General features: G+C 43.8%; 1 protein-coding gene across 1 annotated transcript in view; it reads right to left on the reverse strand.

Annotated features, from left to right (window-relative positions):
- The window catches only part of TJP2 (tight junction protein 2), a 145,769-nt gene that overhangs the window by 105,690 nt on the left and 25,547 nt on the right, over positions 1-14,532 (reverse strand). The window contains exon 2 of the mRNA XM_047830288.1: positions 8,120-8,240. The gene's annotated coding sequence lies outside the window, so the exon portion shown is untranslated. The remainder of the gene's footprint in view (positions 1-8,119; positions 8,241-14,532) is intronic.

Below are 14,532 nucleotides of genomic sequence, written 5' to 3' on the forward strand. Positions count from 1 at the left end.
TTTGCACATCTGGGGCCATACTAGGCATGCACTTTTGCCTCCTTTATTTCTACGTAAGAACGTTGCTTGACTATTTTTTCATGGCAATATAGATTTGTATCATCATGTGTCTAACTGCATAATACTCCATTTGTATGAATATACTATAATTTGCTCAATAAATACTTTGATTTGAAGTTCTTTTTAAAAAACTGGTACAGAGGACAAGGAAAAAGAATCAGATGGATGAAACTCCTAAGATTTATTTCACATACATAATGAGAAAGTAAGATGCTTGTAAAACTAAAGCAGAATTTATAAGACAGGTAGAGGGTAGATACTAAGTTACTAAGCTGTAAGATGTGTTAACCAGAATAAATGGAGCATTTGCATATTAAATATAAGTCAAAAGATTTCAACAAATAACAGCGTTAGGACACCTGGGTGGCTCAGTCAACCAGTTAAGTGTCCGACTTTAGCTCAGGTCATGATCTCACAGCTCATGGGTTCAAGCCCTGAGTCAGGCTCTGTGCTGACAGCTCAGAGCCTGGAGCCTCCTTTGGATTCTGTGTCTCCCTCTCTCTCTGCCCCTGCCCCGCTTGTGTTCTCTCTCTCTCTCTCTCTCTCAAAAATAAATAAACATTTAAAAAATGTAAACAAATGACAGTGTTACTTAGAAAGAGAGGGAAAGACAAAATAAATCTTTTTTTTTTTAATGTTTATTTATTTTTGAGAGAGAGAAACAGACAGAGGACGAGCTGGGGAGGGGCAGAGAGAGAGGGAGACACAAAATCTGAAACAGGCTCCAGGTTTTCAGCTGTCAGCACAGAGCCCGACTCGGGACTCAAACTCACAAACAGTGAGATCATGACCTGAGCTGAAGTTGGATGCTTAACCATTGAGCCACCCAGGCACCCCCAAAGTAAATCTTAAATAGTAATATTTAATAAAACACTAGTAAATTCAATAAATATCTAATCTATAATTGTACTTATTTAGATATAATATATAGTGATAATATATTTTATAACCCACAATTTATATTTTCAAAAAGACTTCCTATTTAACAAAATACTAATACTATATAATAAACCCCAGTTCATGTTACCTCCAGATTGACAGTTATGTCAACCCTAAATTGACCACCTATTCGTGACACTCCTTATGTGCAATTCTGGCCTCTCAGAGATATCATGGACTCACCCCAATACATGGGCTTAGAAAAGTCAGTTGAAGGTGAAAACTTGCAACTTTTCTTCTGTGCACCTGAGAGCCCCTCTGCAGTCCCGTCTCCCCTGGGGCTCCTCAGTCTATCAGAATACTTGGGGAGCTCACCCCAGCAGCATAGACCCACACAGTAGTGCTCAGGCTTTAGGGCATCAGAAACTCCTGGAAGGGCTTGATAAAACAGATTCCTGGGTTGTTGTGCCCCCCCCTCCCCCCCCAGAGTATCTGCTTCAGTCAGTGTGGGGTGAAGCACAGGAACATGCATTTCTAACAAGTTCCTGGCCAGGCCATTCTTGGTTTCTTTCCCTGATCTAGTTCTCATCGTCCGGTTGCTAAAGTATTTTGATTCTTGTTCTAAGTCTTGGGATAGTATCCCTCTTTCTTGTCAAATTTATCATGCTGAGCTGAAGCCATCAGAAGAGACAAATTTAAGCTTTAACATATCATAAAGACTCTTTCACAGCGTGTTGACAGAGTTAATTATTTTAGTTAACTAGACTTAAGACCTGAAGTTGATTTTCTGAATATCAACAATTATATTTCAAATATCAATATCAAGTATTAAGAGTAACTACAAACGGGGCGCCTGGGTGGCTCAGTCGGTTAAGCGTCCAACTTCAGCTCAGGTCATGATCTCACAGTTTGTGAGTTTGAGCCCCGCGTCCGGCTCTGTGCTGACAGCTCAGAGCCTGGAGCCTGCTTCAGATTCTGTGTCTCCCTCTCTCTCTCTGACCCTCCTTGGCTCACACTCTGTCTCTCTCTCTGTCAAAAATAAATAAACATTAAAAAAAAAGAGTAACTATAATCAAATATCTATGTTTATTATTAAAATCAATCATTTTTTTAAAATATCAATATAATTATGATTAAGTGGGGGAAATTCTGTCCAATCTTGCTATACAACCAGATTACTTCCAAACAAGAATCAAAATCTGGCTGAACTGAAAACTGCTGTCACCAACCACTCTGTTGATAAAAATGTGACAAAGTACCAAAAATAGGGCTCTAATGATGATACCCCTTCCAAGCAGAAGCTAGCTGCAAACTATTTATCTCAATTTTAGCAGGTTAATGGGAATCAGGTTTCCTCTAGGATTCCCCACACAGCCACAGCACCAGGGGCCCAAATCAGGCAGCATGCATAGCAGCCGATCACAAATAAGACTGAACTCCCATCCAGGGAAGAGCCTTGTCCATGTAAATTTCCTCAGGCAGTGCAGTGCCTAGTTCATAGGGTACCTGGAACCATTACTGGACCGCTAAGTGGCTAGAATAGATGGAGAAGTGTTAGAAAGAAGGGCAGATGGTGGGGAGGAAAAGAGATAAGTACAGCGAATCCTTGTAAGAAATTTGGCTGTGACAGATGTCCATCGACTGATGAATGGATAAAGAAGACGTGGTATATATACACAACGGGCTACTACTCAACCACCAAAAAGACTGAAATCTTCTCATTTGCAACAACATGGATGGAGCTAGAGTGTATTATGCTAAGTGAAACAAGTCAATCAGAGAAAGAAAAATACAGTGCATGCTTTCACTCATATGTGGAATTGAAGAAACAAGAGATGAACATATGGGAAGGGGAGGAAGAGAAGAAAGGGAAACAAACCACAAGAGAGACTCTTAACAAAAACAGAACAAACTGAGGGTTGATGGAGGGGTGCTGGGTGGAGGGATGGGCTAAATGGGTGATGGGTATTAAGGAGGGCACTTGTGATGAGCACTGGATGTTGAATGTAGTTGATGAATCACTGAATTCTACTCCTGAAACAAATATTGCACTGTATGTTAACTAACCAAAATTTAAATAAATAAATAAATAAATAAATAAATAAATAAAATTCAAAAAGAAAAGAAATTTGGCTGTGAAAAGTAAGAGACAGATAGGGCTCTGGGTTGGAAAGCACCTAGCCATCTCCCCATCCTTAGGTTCCGGATTCTCTTAAACATGCAGGAGTATCATTACATTTCTGTTTCAGACCCTAGCTTGAGCATTACTCATCTATGTGCTATACTTAACAGTGTGCAGACATCTCAGATTTCCAGAGATCGGCCAGATGGCCACCACTTTGTCTTGTTGATTTCATGAGTAAACCACGCGCTCCAATTTTTGTTTGGAAAACATGTCAGTCTATAGCTAAAGCATTCAAAAGTAAGAGTGAACCCTTCTTATTTTTATTTTTCTTTCGTTTCAGTGGTGTACTAGTTTCTCATGAAAGTTTGCTTGAATTGCTAAAATGACAACGTCTTTGGATAAGTATTTAGAACATTTTAAATACTTAGGGAAGAAAATATGGAATTCTTGTGTGGATACCAACAAAACTACTATGTGTCTGAATCTTTATAGATAGACAACTAAGGTGCTTAAGTCCGTTAATGCTGAAATAATTCCAAGTAAATGTACTTAGAGTACAAGTTTAAGGGCTAACGCATTGTTAACACATCATTTACAAACATTTAGGCTGTTTGGGAAGGACATTAAGAATAGAATAGCTATACTCAGAAAAACTGTGCATTTATAGATAGTTAACATTTTAACAGCAGAAAGAGCACATCATCTGGAAAAAGATAGCCTCTTTCTTTCATGAATTTTAAATGTTTCATATACTCTAATAACTTCCCACAGACAAGCAGGTGAGATAGACAACTGAAATGGAAGAATATCTTATCCAGAATAACTTAACCAGAAACTAACAGGCTAGCGGCTTGGCACCCTGGTCTCCACCCCACTGGGTTCCCAGGGAACCTTGTGGAAACATGGCAGAAACAAAGAAAACGCTAGAAGCCAGTAAGGCACTGGGTGACAGAGCACAGCTGTGAAGTCAACAAGCCCCTGTTCTTCTTAGATTTAACCTATGACCACTAGTCAACTGTTTCTGATCTACACAGATTTTGGGCACTTACCTAAAACCTCTGAGCCTCCCTTTCTTCAGCTGTAAAATGGTGTTATGGGTTGTATTGTGTCCCTACAACATTCATATGTTGAAGTCCTGACCCTCGTCACCTGAGAATGTGACCGTATTTGGAAACAGGGTCTGGATAGAGGTAATCAAATTAAGGCGAGATTTTCGATAGGTCCTAATCCAATACAATGGTGTCTGTCCAGAAAGGGGAAATTTGGACACAAAGACGGACACACACAGAGGCAAGTCATGCATCTAGAAGTCAAGTAGAGATGCCCAGAACAGATCTTTCCCTTATAACCCACTGAAGGAAACGCGTCTGCCTGCAGCTTGATTTCAGACTTTCAGCCTCCAGGACTATAAATCTCCCTTGTTGAAGCCAGCTCGTTTGAGGTCCATCGGGAGTATAGTTGGACCTACACCTCACAGGGTGGTTATGAGAATCAAAAGAGACAACGCAGGGGCCTCTGGGTGGCTCAGTATGTTAAGTGTCCGACCTCAGCATCAGGTCATGATCTCACAGTTGGTGAGTTCGGGCCCTGCGTCAGGTCAGGCTCTGTGCATCAGAGCCTGGAGCCTGCCTCGGATCCTGTGTCTCCCTCTCTCTCTACCCCTAGCTGTGTCTCTCAAAAATAAATAAACATTAAAAAATTTTTTTAATTAAAAATAAAATAAAAGAGACAATGCAGATAAAACAGGTATCATAGTACCAACTATTTTATGGGGAGCCCACAAATAAACATAAAGCTTTCAATTTTTTTTTTTTTTAATGTTTATTCATTTTTGAGAGACAGAGAGAGACAGAGCATGAGTGGGGAAGGGGCAGAGAGAGAGGAAGACACAGAATCTGGAGTAGGCTCCGAGCCATCAGCACAGAGCCCAACGCGGGGCTCGAACTCATGAACCAGGAGATCATGACCTGAGTCAAAGTTGGACACTCAACCAACTGAGCCACCCAGGCGCCCCAAACTTTCATTGTTTTTACTACAGCTCTGATACATGTCATTCATGTTAGAATGACAGCGGGATTCTCACCACACATGACAACTTTTCTTCTAGCCTGGCCTGGGGTGTCCAGTCTCTGCTCCCCAAGTTCCTTTTCCCCCTTTGCCCACGTAGCCAACAACTTTTCGTCCTCCAGTTGCCTCTCAAATATCACCTCCTCCAGGAGGCCCACCTCACTTAGTCACTGCCTCAGGCCTTCTGCTCACATCCACCAAAAGGGGTGGGTACCAGCCTTTTCACACAGCAATGCAATTACTGATTCCAAAGTAGACCCCCAAGTACCCCATGGATGAGCCTTTATGTTCCTCCTAATTTCCGTCAGGTTCTGTGTGAGATGCTCGTTAAAGGTTTGAGGAAACAATCCCTTCACCTCAGGGAGGGAAAGTGGCCACATAGACCATCTACATATATATCTTTTTTTTTTAACATTTATTTATTTTTGAGAGACAGAGAGAGTCAGAGCATGAGCAGGGGAGGGGGAGACAGAGAAAGAGATACAGAATCTGAAGCAGGCTCCAGGCTCTGAGCTGTTAGCACAGAGCCCGATGTGGGGCTCGAACCCACGAACTGCGAGACCACGACCTGAGCTGAAGTCAGACGCTCAACCAACTCAGCCACCCAGGTGCCCCCACAGAGACCGTCTTTAAACAAGCCCATGCTCTAAACCAGCTCTTAGAAGTGCTTTCTAAGTTAATGGTTCTCAGAAGTGTGGTCTGGAAACCAAGAATGGCCTGGCCAGGAACTTGTTAGAAATGCATATCCCTGCGCCTCATCCCACACTGACTGAAGCAGATACTCTGGGGGGGGGGGGGGGGGGGGGGGGGCACAACAACCCAGGAATCTGTTTTATCAAGCCCTTCCAGGAGTTTCTGATGCCCTAAAGCCTGAGCACTACTGTGTGGGTCTATGCTGCTGGGGTGAGCTCCAGGGGAGATGGGACTGCAGAGGGGCTCTCAGGTGCACAGAAGGAAAAGTTGCAGGTTTTCACCTTCAACTGACTTTTCTAAGCCCATGCAATGGGGTGAGTCCATGATAAGTGTGAGGTATCTAAATTGCCTAACAATGAGAAGCCACTAGGAAGTGAGACTCTGCCCAGACTCACATCCTTCCAGAAGGCTGATATCAGAAACCTCAGGTCAAGGTCAAGGGCAGGCTCCGCAGGCACCCTCCTCCACCCAAGGACACTGGATGCTAATGGATCACAACATGCTTGCTTCGGCAGACTTGGACAGCACCTGAAGATCCTGAACCCCAGGCAACCACCACCGGTGGACCAGAACTGGCTCTTGAGAAAAGTATGCTACTATTCGCAGTTGAGGAGCTAAGTCCCCACACTCTGGAGAGTCACACAGTCAGCTGGGACGGTAGGAATCGCACTGAAGTTGGGAGTCAGTGTCTGTGCGACTTTGGGGAAATCACTTAAAATCTGTGAATCTCAGTGTTTCTTTATTTGCAGAAGGGAGGTGGTCATAACCCCTTCCTTCTCAGGGTTATTCTGGGGTTAAACAACATCGGTGAATGCACTTTGCCCAGTGCCTGGCAAATAAAAGGCTCTTCATAAATGTCTGCCGGATCTGAAACTAGGGTGACAGGAGATGCTCTGGGAAAAAACCGTCGCCATCCAAGCTCACCCGAGACTAAGTCATCCCAGAAAGCCAAGCTTAAGTTTCTACACAGGAAAGAGCTTTAGAACAAGGCTCTGACTTGGGAAAACAAACTGACGTCAAAGGGCCTGTGGTCACTAGTACAGGGAATCAAAACCAGGGAAGTATTTAGCAGGGGGGTCCTCTGAGTCACAAAGAGCCTTCCCTCCTCCAGACAATGCCTGCATCATCTCCCTTTGCCACACTCCAGGCTGCTCCTCCAGCTCATTTGACCAAATCAGAAGATCCTACCCAGAAATCTAGTTTCAGAAAAACCACTGCTTGAGTCCAGGCAAGCATCTGCCTTCCTATGTTTGGAAACTTTAAGAGCTCCATAGGGAACATCCCAGCAAACAAAACCCTGACAGTTCAGTGGAAACTAAGGGCTCCCCCGTGCAGGTGTCCCCATTTGAACTACTAGACTCCGAGAAAGGCCTTGGCATATGCCTGGTTCCTGCTATACTTTACTTATTTAGCTTCATACTGACACTCTGTTTTCACAGATGAAGGATCTGAAGCTCAGAAACATGAAGACATGTGCCCCAAATCATTCAATTAGAAGGCAGGAACGCTGGGATTTGAACAGCCATCTGCCACCCTGGAGTGTGCTATTCACAGTCTATTAAACTCCAGCTCTGACACATAGCTAGAATGCACCCAGGCAGGGGCTGCAAGCTTAAACAGACAGGAATTATGAAACAAGCACATGAAAAATATTCCAACCCCCTTCCAGCCGCCATGGACTGACCTATAATCAGGGGTTAAAGTGTAACTAAGAACAAATACATCCCAGCATCTGTCAAAATAAAATTTAATACCTTGTAAATCTCATTTAATTCCTACCTAAAAATGAATCAGTAAATAGATAATACTCACTCTTAGCTCTTTCACTAAAAGCTTGTACATAATTAATCTTTGGAAGCCAGTGTGACCGATGCCTTTAATATCTGCAGCAACGTGCTTATCACTGTTACATAATTCTGCTCCATCAAAGATAATGAAAAAAACATGATTTACCAGAATGACCTATAACCCCAGACACTAACATACCCTGTCAGGCATTTATCCTGAACCACAGGAGTTGGACTTATTATGCTCCAGCCAGGAAAGATCTCAATTAGTTCTCACCCAACCGTGGCAAAGCTATACCTAACAATTCAGACCATAAATGCAGGTAAGATGCTTCTGTTCCTTGATAAATAAAATATTACAATTAAATTTTCTCTGATATGGAACAGTTTCTCTATCAGCCACATTGAAAGCGGTGGCCTCGACATTGTCTAGGATAGGAAGTATTTACACCAAACTTCAGGAGGAGGAGAGCCGGTGACCAGGTTGATGAGAGGAAAAATGAAGTACCTGATAAAGCAGGCTGTCAGGTTGCACACGTCTGTGCTTTGTGGACTGCTCACTCCAGGAGGTGCGGCCCAGGTACCAGTCCCACTCACAGGGAGATGACAGTAATGCGGCACTCCGCACCCTGAAAAAGACAGTGCATTTAAAAATCCAACACGGTCGCTCCCAGCACCGTGAGATTCTGGGAAATGCACCAGAATTCACATACCGCGCAATTCAGCCATTTATAACATGGCTTTTAGTATATTCACAGAGTTGTGCAACCATCACCGTAATCCATTTTAGAACGTTCTCATTACTTCAAGAAAGAAGCCTCGCACCCCTTAGACCTCATCCTGCACTACCCTGGTTCCCCAACCTGGCCACCCCATCCTGGCAACCACCAATTTAAGTTTGTCTCTACAGATTTACCTGTACCGGATGCTTCATAAACAAACGCATAAAATGCATGGCCTTTTGGGGGCGCCTGGGTGGCTCGGTTAAGTGTCCAACTTTGGCTCAAGTCATGATCTCATAGTTTATGAGTTCGAGCCCCACGTCAGGCTCCGCGCGGAGCCTGCCTGGGATTCTCCGTCTCCCTCTCTCTGTGCCTCCCCTACTTGCACAAGCTTTCTCTCTCTAAAAACAAACTTAAAAAAATATGTGACCTTCTGTGACTGGTTTCATCTACTTAGCATAATGTTTTAGAGTTCCATCCAAGCTGCAGCATGTGTCAGAATTTCACTCCTTTTTATGGCCAAGTAATATTCCATTGCATGGATATACTTTATTTATATTTTCATCAGCCAGTGCACATTTGGGTTGTTTCCACGTTTGGGCTATTATGCACAAGTGTTTAGGCAGACAGTTTTCATACCTCTCAGGTATGTATCTAGGAGTAGAATTACTGCTCCTAGTATTTTCAGTCTTCAAAAAATGGAGAAAATGAAGTTTGGCACCATCATCCTAAGGAATAAGGTCTTATTAAGAATTCACTTTTCGATGAAAAAAATACTCAACAGGTGGAAAACATCTAGAGAAAACTAGTTTTTTTAATTACAGTAAAATGCACTTAACATAATATTTACCATTTTATTTTTTATCATTTAATTCAATTTATTTATTTAGAGAGAGAGCACACGAGAGAGAGAGAGAGAGAGAGAGAGAGCGCACATGCACAAGCAGGGGAGGGGCAGAGAGAGAATCCCAAGCAGGTTCCACACTGTCAGCACAGAGCCCAACATGGGGCTCGATCCCACAAACTGGTGAGACCATGACCTAAGCTGAAACCAACAGCCAGACACTCAACCAACTGAGCCACCCAGGTGTCCAAAAATTTACCATTTTAAAATAAACAATAGAGAAAAGATTTTAAACTAAAAGAAAATTCATTTTTCATCGCATTTATAATACTGGCTCATCTTTATGTTTATATTTATGGATTGCCCACCGTTAGAAAAGATGGCATTGGGGCACCTGGTTGGCTCAGTCGGTTGAGCATCCAACTCTTGATTTCAGCTCAAGTCATGATCCCAGAATTGTGGGATCAAGCCCTACATCTGCACTGGGCATGGAGTCTGATTGGGATTCTCCCTCTTCCTCTGCTCCTCTCCCTCGATCTCTCACTCTCTCTCTCTCTAAAATTAAAAAAAAAAATTTTTAATGTACCTATTTAAAAAAAGGTGGGGTCCCTGAGTGGCTCAACTTCGGCTCAGGTGATGATCTCATGGTTCATGGACTCGAGCCCCGCATCAGGCTCTGTGCTGACAGTTCGGAGCCTGGAGCCTGCTTCGGATTCTGTGTCTCCCGCTCTCTCTGCCCCTCCCCCACTCACACTCTGTCTTTCTCCCTCTCTTAAAAATAAACAAACATTTAAAAAAATATTAGAAAAAAAAGATGGCACTTTTTTTTTTTTTACCCCTCATTCTAAGAAAATCCAAGAAACATCCCTTCTGCACATTTTTATTAATCCTGAATGTGGGGGCATCTGAGTGGCTCAGTCGGTTAAGGGTCCAACTCCTGATTTTGGCTCAGTTCATAATCTTACAATTCATGGGTTCAGGCCCCATGTTGGGGTCTGCAGTGACAGCATGGAGCCTGCTTGGGATTCTCCCTCTCCCTCCCTCTCTGCCCCTCCCCCCCCCACATGCACGTGCTCTCTCTTTCTCTCTCTCTCTCTCTCTTTCTCTCAAAAGAAATAAATAAACTTAAAAAAAAAAAAAAAAAGCCTGCATATGCCTTTCAAACCACACAAGGAGGCAAGCTCACTTCTGGGCGAGGCCTGGGCCCTGGCAGCTTCACACAGGGCAGTCACGTCAGTGGGAGGAAGAATGTGGCTTCTCGAGTGTTCTGGACCTACTCTTCTGCTTGCGAGACAAAGTGATATTGTGGTGTCTGTGCAAAACCCTCTCTACACAATGAAATAGAAATAAAAGATAGTGTCGATTTTATTTGTGCAGGCAGGGGACACATTTCTCTTCTCCTGCAAGGATCAGCAGGAAATGTAGGAACTGGCTAAGGCAAGGCCATCTGGACAGCCTACAAAGCAAGCCACAGGATTAGAGCCCAGCCCATGCCTGGTTTCTATTATTACTTCCAAAGATAAATAAGTGGCCAGCAAATCAAGATGGGCTTGGTCATGCTTTTGGCCTTAACACAAAATTTTTCTACAGGTATCAGCCACAAAAAGTGCTTGTTTCTTGTATTGAAGCAGATTGCTTTTTAACTGTTTTGAATCTTTGCATTTCTAAAACATCTTGGTTTTACCTTTCTTTTATAATAGTCCCAAGGTTTTTGACTGTATAGGAACCACCAATAACAATCAACCATTTCTAAAATACGCTACCATTGACTAGGGGTACTTTGACTAGGGCTACTTTTAAATCTAATAATAGCTTGCGAAAGAACTAAATTATATTCTTAGTTTTCAATAGTATTGGCAGATATGTAAAATTAATGTCAGGGAACATGAGTTAGCACTGAAAAACTGGACAAATTTTAGGGGCACCTGGGTGGCTCAGTTGGTTAAGTGGACGACTTCTGCTTACGTCATGATCTCACAGTTCGTGAGTTTGAGCCCGGTGTCGGGCTCTGTGCCGACAGCTCAGAGCCTGGAACCTGCTTCAGATTTCGTGTCTCCCTCTCTCTCTGCCCCTCCCCAGCTCTTGCTCTGTCTCTCTCTCTCAAAAATAAACACTAAAAAAAAAAAAAAAAAAAACTGGACAAATTTTAAAAGGAAAATCCATAGGTGGATCAGTATTTTTTGTGTTTGAATGTCAATCCCTTTAAATTTTTTTTTTCAACATTTATTTATTTTTGGGACAGAGACAGAGCATGAACGGGGGAGGGGCAGAGAGAGAGGGAGACACAGAATCGGAAACAGGCTCCAGGCTCTGAGCCATCATCCCAGAGCCCGACGCGGGGCTCGAACTCACGGACCGCGAGATCGTGACCTGGCTGAAGTAGGACGCTTAACCGACTGCGCCACCCAGGCGCCCCAGAATGTCAATCCCTTTAAACGTTTTTTAAAATTTATTTTGAAAGAGAGAGAGAATGAACAAGCACAAGCAGGGAAGGGACAGTGAGAGAGAATCCCAGGCAGGCTTCCCACGGCTAGTGCAAAGCCTGATGCAAGGCTCGATCCTACGAACCGTGAGACCAGAACCTGAGCTGAAATCAGGAGTCGGACACTCAAACTACTGAGCCGCCCGAGGGCCCCCTACACACTTTTTTTCCCTTTATTTGCGGCTATGCTGAAGCCAAGTTAAGCACTGGCAGATATTTGCTGAGCACCTATCATGTGGCGGGCACTGGGGTGAACGCACGCGTGCAGAAGTAATCGGAACTGTGCTTCAGTGAACTTGCAACACACAGTCATTGGTTGGTAGCTGGTTGTTCTGTTCTGTCATGTGACTACAGTTTGCAGAGAGAAGTCCAAGCACAGCCCTGTTTGCAGACAGCAAGACAAAGTACTCAAGTCAAAGGAGGAGGGCGTTGGCGTGAATGAATTCCTTGAGGTCTTGAAAACTGAATCATGACCTGACTTCCAATTATGTTTTAAAATGCAAAAGCAGCTGTTCTTGAATACTACGCGGTATTACATGCTGCAGCAATTGTAATATTTCTTAAAAAGAATGAAAGGGCTGAATTCTTGGAAAAAAAATACCAGCCTCACTGTCTACTCAACCAGCCCAACGGGGATCTCTGGTCAGAATGCTCGAGGGCAGATTTCCCTCCACACAAGCACCGCCAGCCACCTGCCGTCTCACCACTGACATCTCTAATGACGGCAGAGAGGAGGGAGGCATGGGGACGGCAAGCCCTCAGGAAGATCAGGAAAGTCTGAGGTCAAGAGGAAAGCAAGCATGCTCACGGAGAGCATGTCTCTAGGCGTTTGCTCCTCAAAGTGTGGTTCATGGACTGAACCATCAACATCGCCTGGACCACTGACTGGTCATCACCTGGGTTGACAACAGCACCTGGAAGCTTGTTAAAATGCAGACCCCGGGCCCCACCATACCTACAGAATTAGAATCTGCATTTTAACAGAGATTCATATGTCCATTACAAATGTGAAAAATAAGACATCAAAGTGACTCTGAAAGATTTGGAACGGATTGGTGAAATTCATCAGCAGGAGATAACCCCTCCTAGGATCTCCAGGAAAGGAGAGTTGACTACTTAGTGAGGTATATGAAGATGTCCAAAGGAAGACTGTGTTAGGTGAAGAGGGAGTCAGCAAACAAAAGAATGAGAACCAGCAAAACAACGTTTAGTCCGTGTGTGTGTAAAGAGCTCAAAGTATTTAGAGATACAAGAAAGATCTCGTTGTTCTGTGATGCAGCATCATTTCATCGGGCTTAAGGGAATGTTCTCTTAAAAAACGGACAGAGGGGTGCCTGGGCAGCTCAGTCGGTGAAGTGTCAGACTCCGGCTCAGGTCACGATCTAGCAGTTTCCGGGTTTGAGCCCCGCATCGGGCTCTGTGCTGACAGCTCAGAGCCTGGAGCCGGCTTCGGATTCTGTGTCTCCCTCTCTCTCCGCCCCTTCCCTGCTTGCACTCTGTCTCTCTCTATCTCTGAACAATAAATAAACATTTAAAAAAATTTTAAAAAGAGAGAATGAGGGAGAGAGAGAGGGAGGGAGAATGAGGAAGAGAGAGAGAGAGAGAAGGGAGAGAGAGCATCCAACTTCCTTTATTAAGAATCATTTGGAACAAATAGTTTGACTTCTATTTGCCTTGACTTAGGGAAACGAGGAGAAGCAGAGATGTTTTGACTTAGGGAAACGAGGAGAAGCAGAGATGTTTCTACTTAAGGCACTTACTCATTCCAATGGCTACAAAAGATTATCTCCAAAAAGAAATGAATAATGCGGCAATCAATGTGCACATCTGAATTGCGTGGGTTTAGGGAAAATCCCTTATAACGAATGATCTTGAGCCAGAAACTAAGAACATCCAGCTGCTGTCTGAGGGCCAAGCCCTCGACCGTGATGACTCAAAAGAGGCTCCGTCCACACTTGTAAAAATCAAAGACTAAAATTAGAATTAAGGAATGATGACAATACAGGCCACACATTGCGTCTCTCCAGTTTCCTGCATTATTCTGTCCAGAACAAGTATCTCTCGTCAGTCACAATACCCCTTCTCTGCTAAGCCCAGACTTGACCTGGGGGCCTCCCCAGCTTGACGCTACGAGCAGCCCGCACATCACCTAGCTTCATCAAGCCATCGGAGACCTGTCTGCCATCCCTGACAGGAGGTCCTCCCGGCTGTAAACTTCTGCCATTCTAGGACAAACGTCCGACCCCAGTAAGCCCAACCTCTTGGGGGTACTTGAAGAGTCACAATTTGGTCGTTACAGAATGTCTTCCTCACTAAACATCAACCCACATGGACTCCCAGAGTCGCTATATACCCCTTGCCCTCTCGGCGCACATATACACTTCCTTCCCTCCTCGAGACAACTGTAAAATAATTAATAATGATGATGATGAGGCCTCAGGATTCCATTCTGAAGCATCCCTAACATTTCTTAAAGAAACATCTAATGTGTTTCTAATAAAAACTACTTTTTACATATGGGAAGAAAATCTGACTAAATCAAATGTCTCGACAGCAGCACTATTGACATTTGGGGCTTGATAATTTTTTTTTTTAGTTTTTGTTTTATTTTGTTTTGTTTTTTTTTAAGTGTTTATTTATTTTTGAGAGAGAGAGAGAGCATGAGTGGGGTAGGGGCAGAGAGAGAGAGGAGGAAGGACAGAGGATTCAAAGCAGACTCCGTGCTGACAGCAGTGAGCCCAACACAGGGCTCGAACTCATGAACCCTGAGATCATGACCTCAGCTGAAGTCAGATGCTCAACTGACAGAGCCACCCAGGCACCCCATTGGGCCGGATAATTCACTGTTGGGGGTAGAGGGGCTGTACTGTTCA

The sequence above is a fragment of the Prionailurus viverrinus genome, chromosome D4, assembly GCF_022837055.1.
Source record: "Prionailurus viverrinus isolate Anna chromosome D4, UM_Priviv_1.0, whole genome shotgun sequence".
Classification (NCBI taxonomy): Eukaryota; Metazoa; Chordata; class Mammalia; order Carnivora; family Felidae; genus Prionailurus; species Prionailurus viverrinus.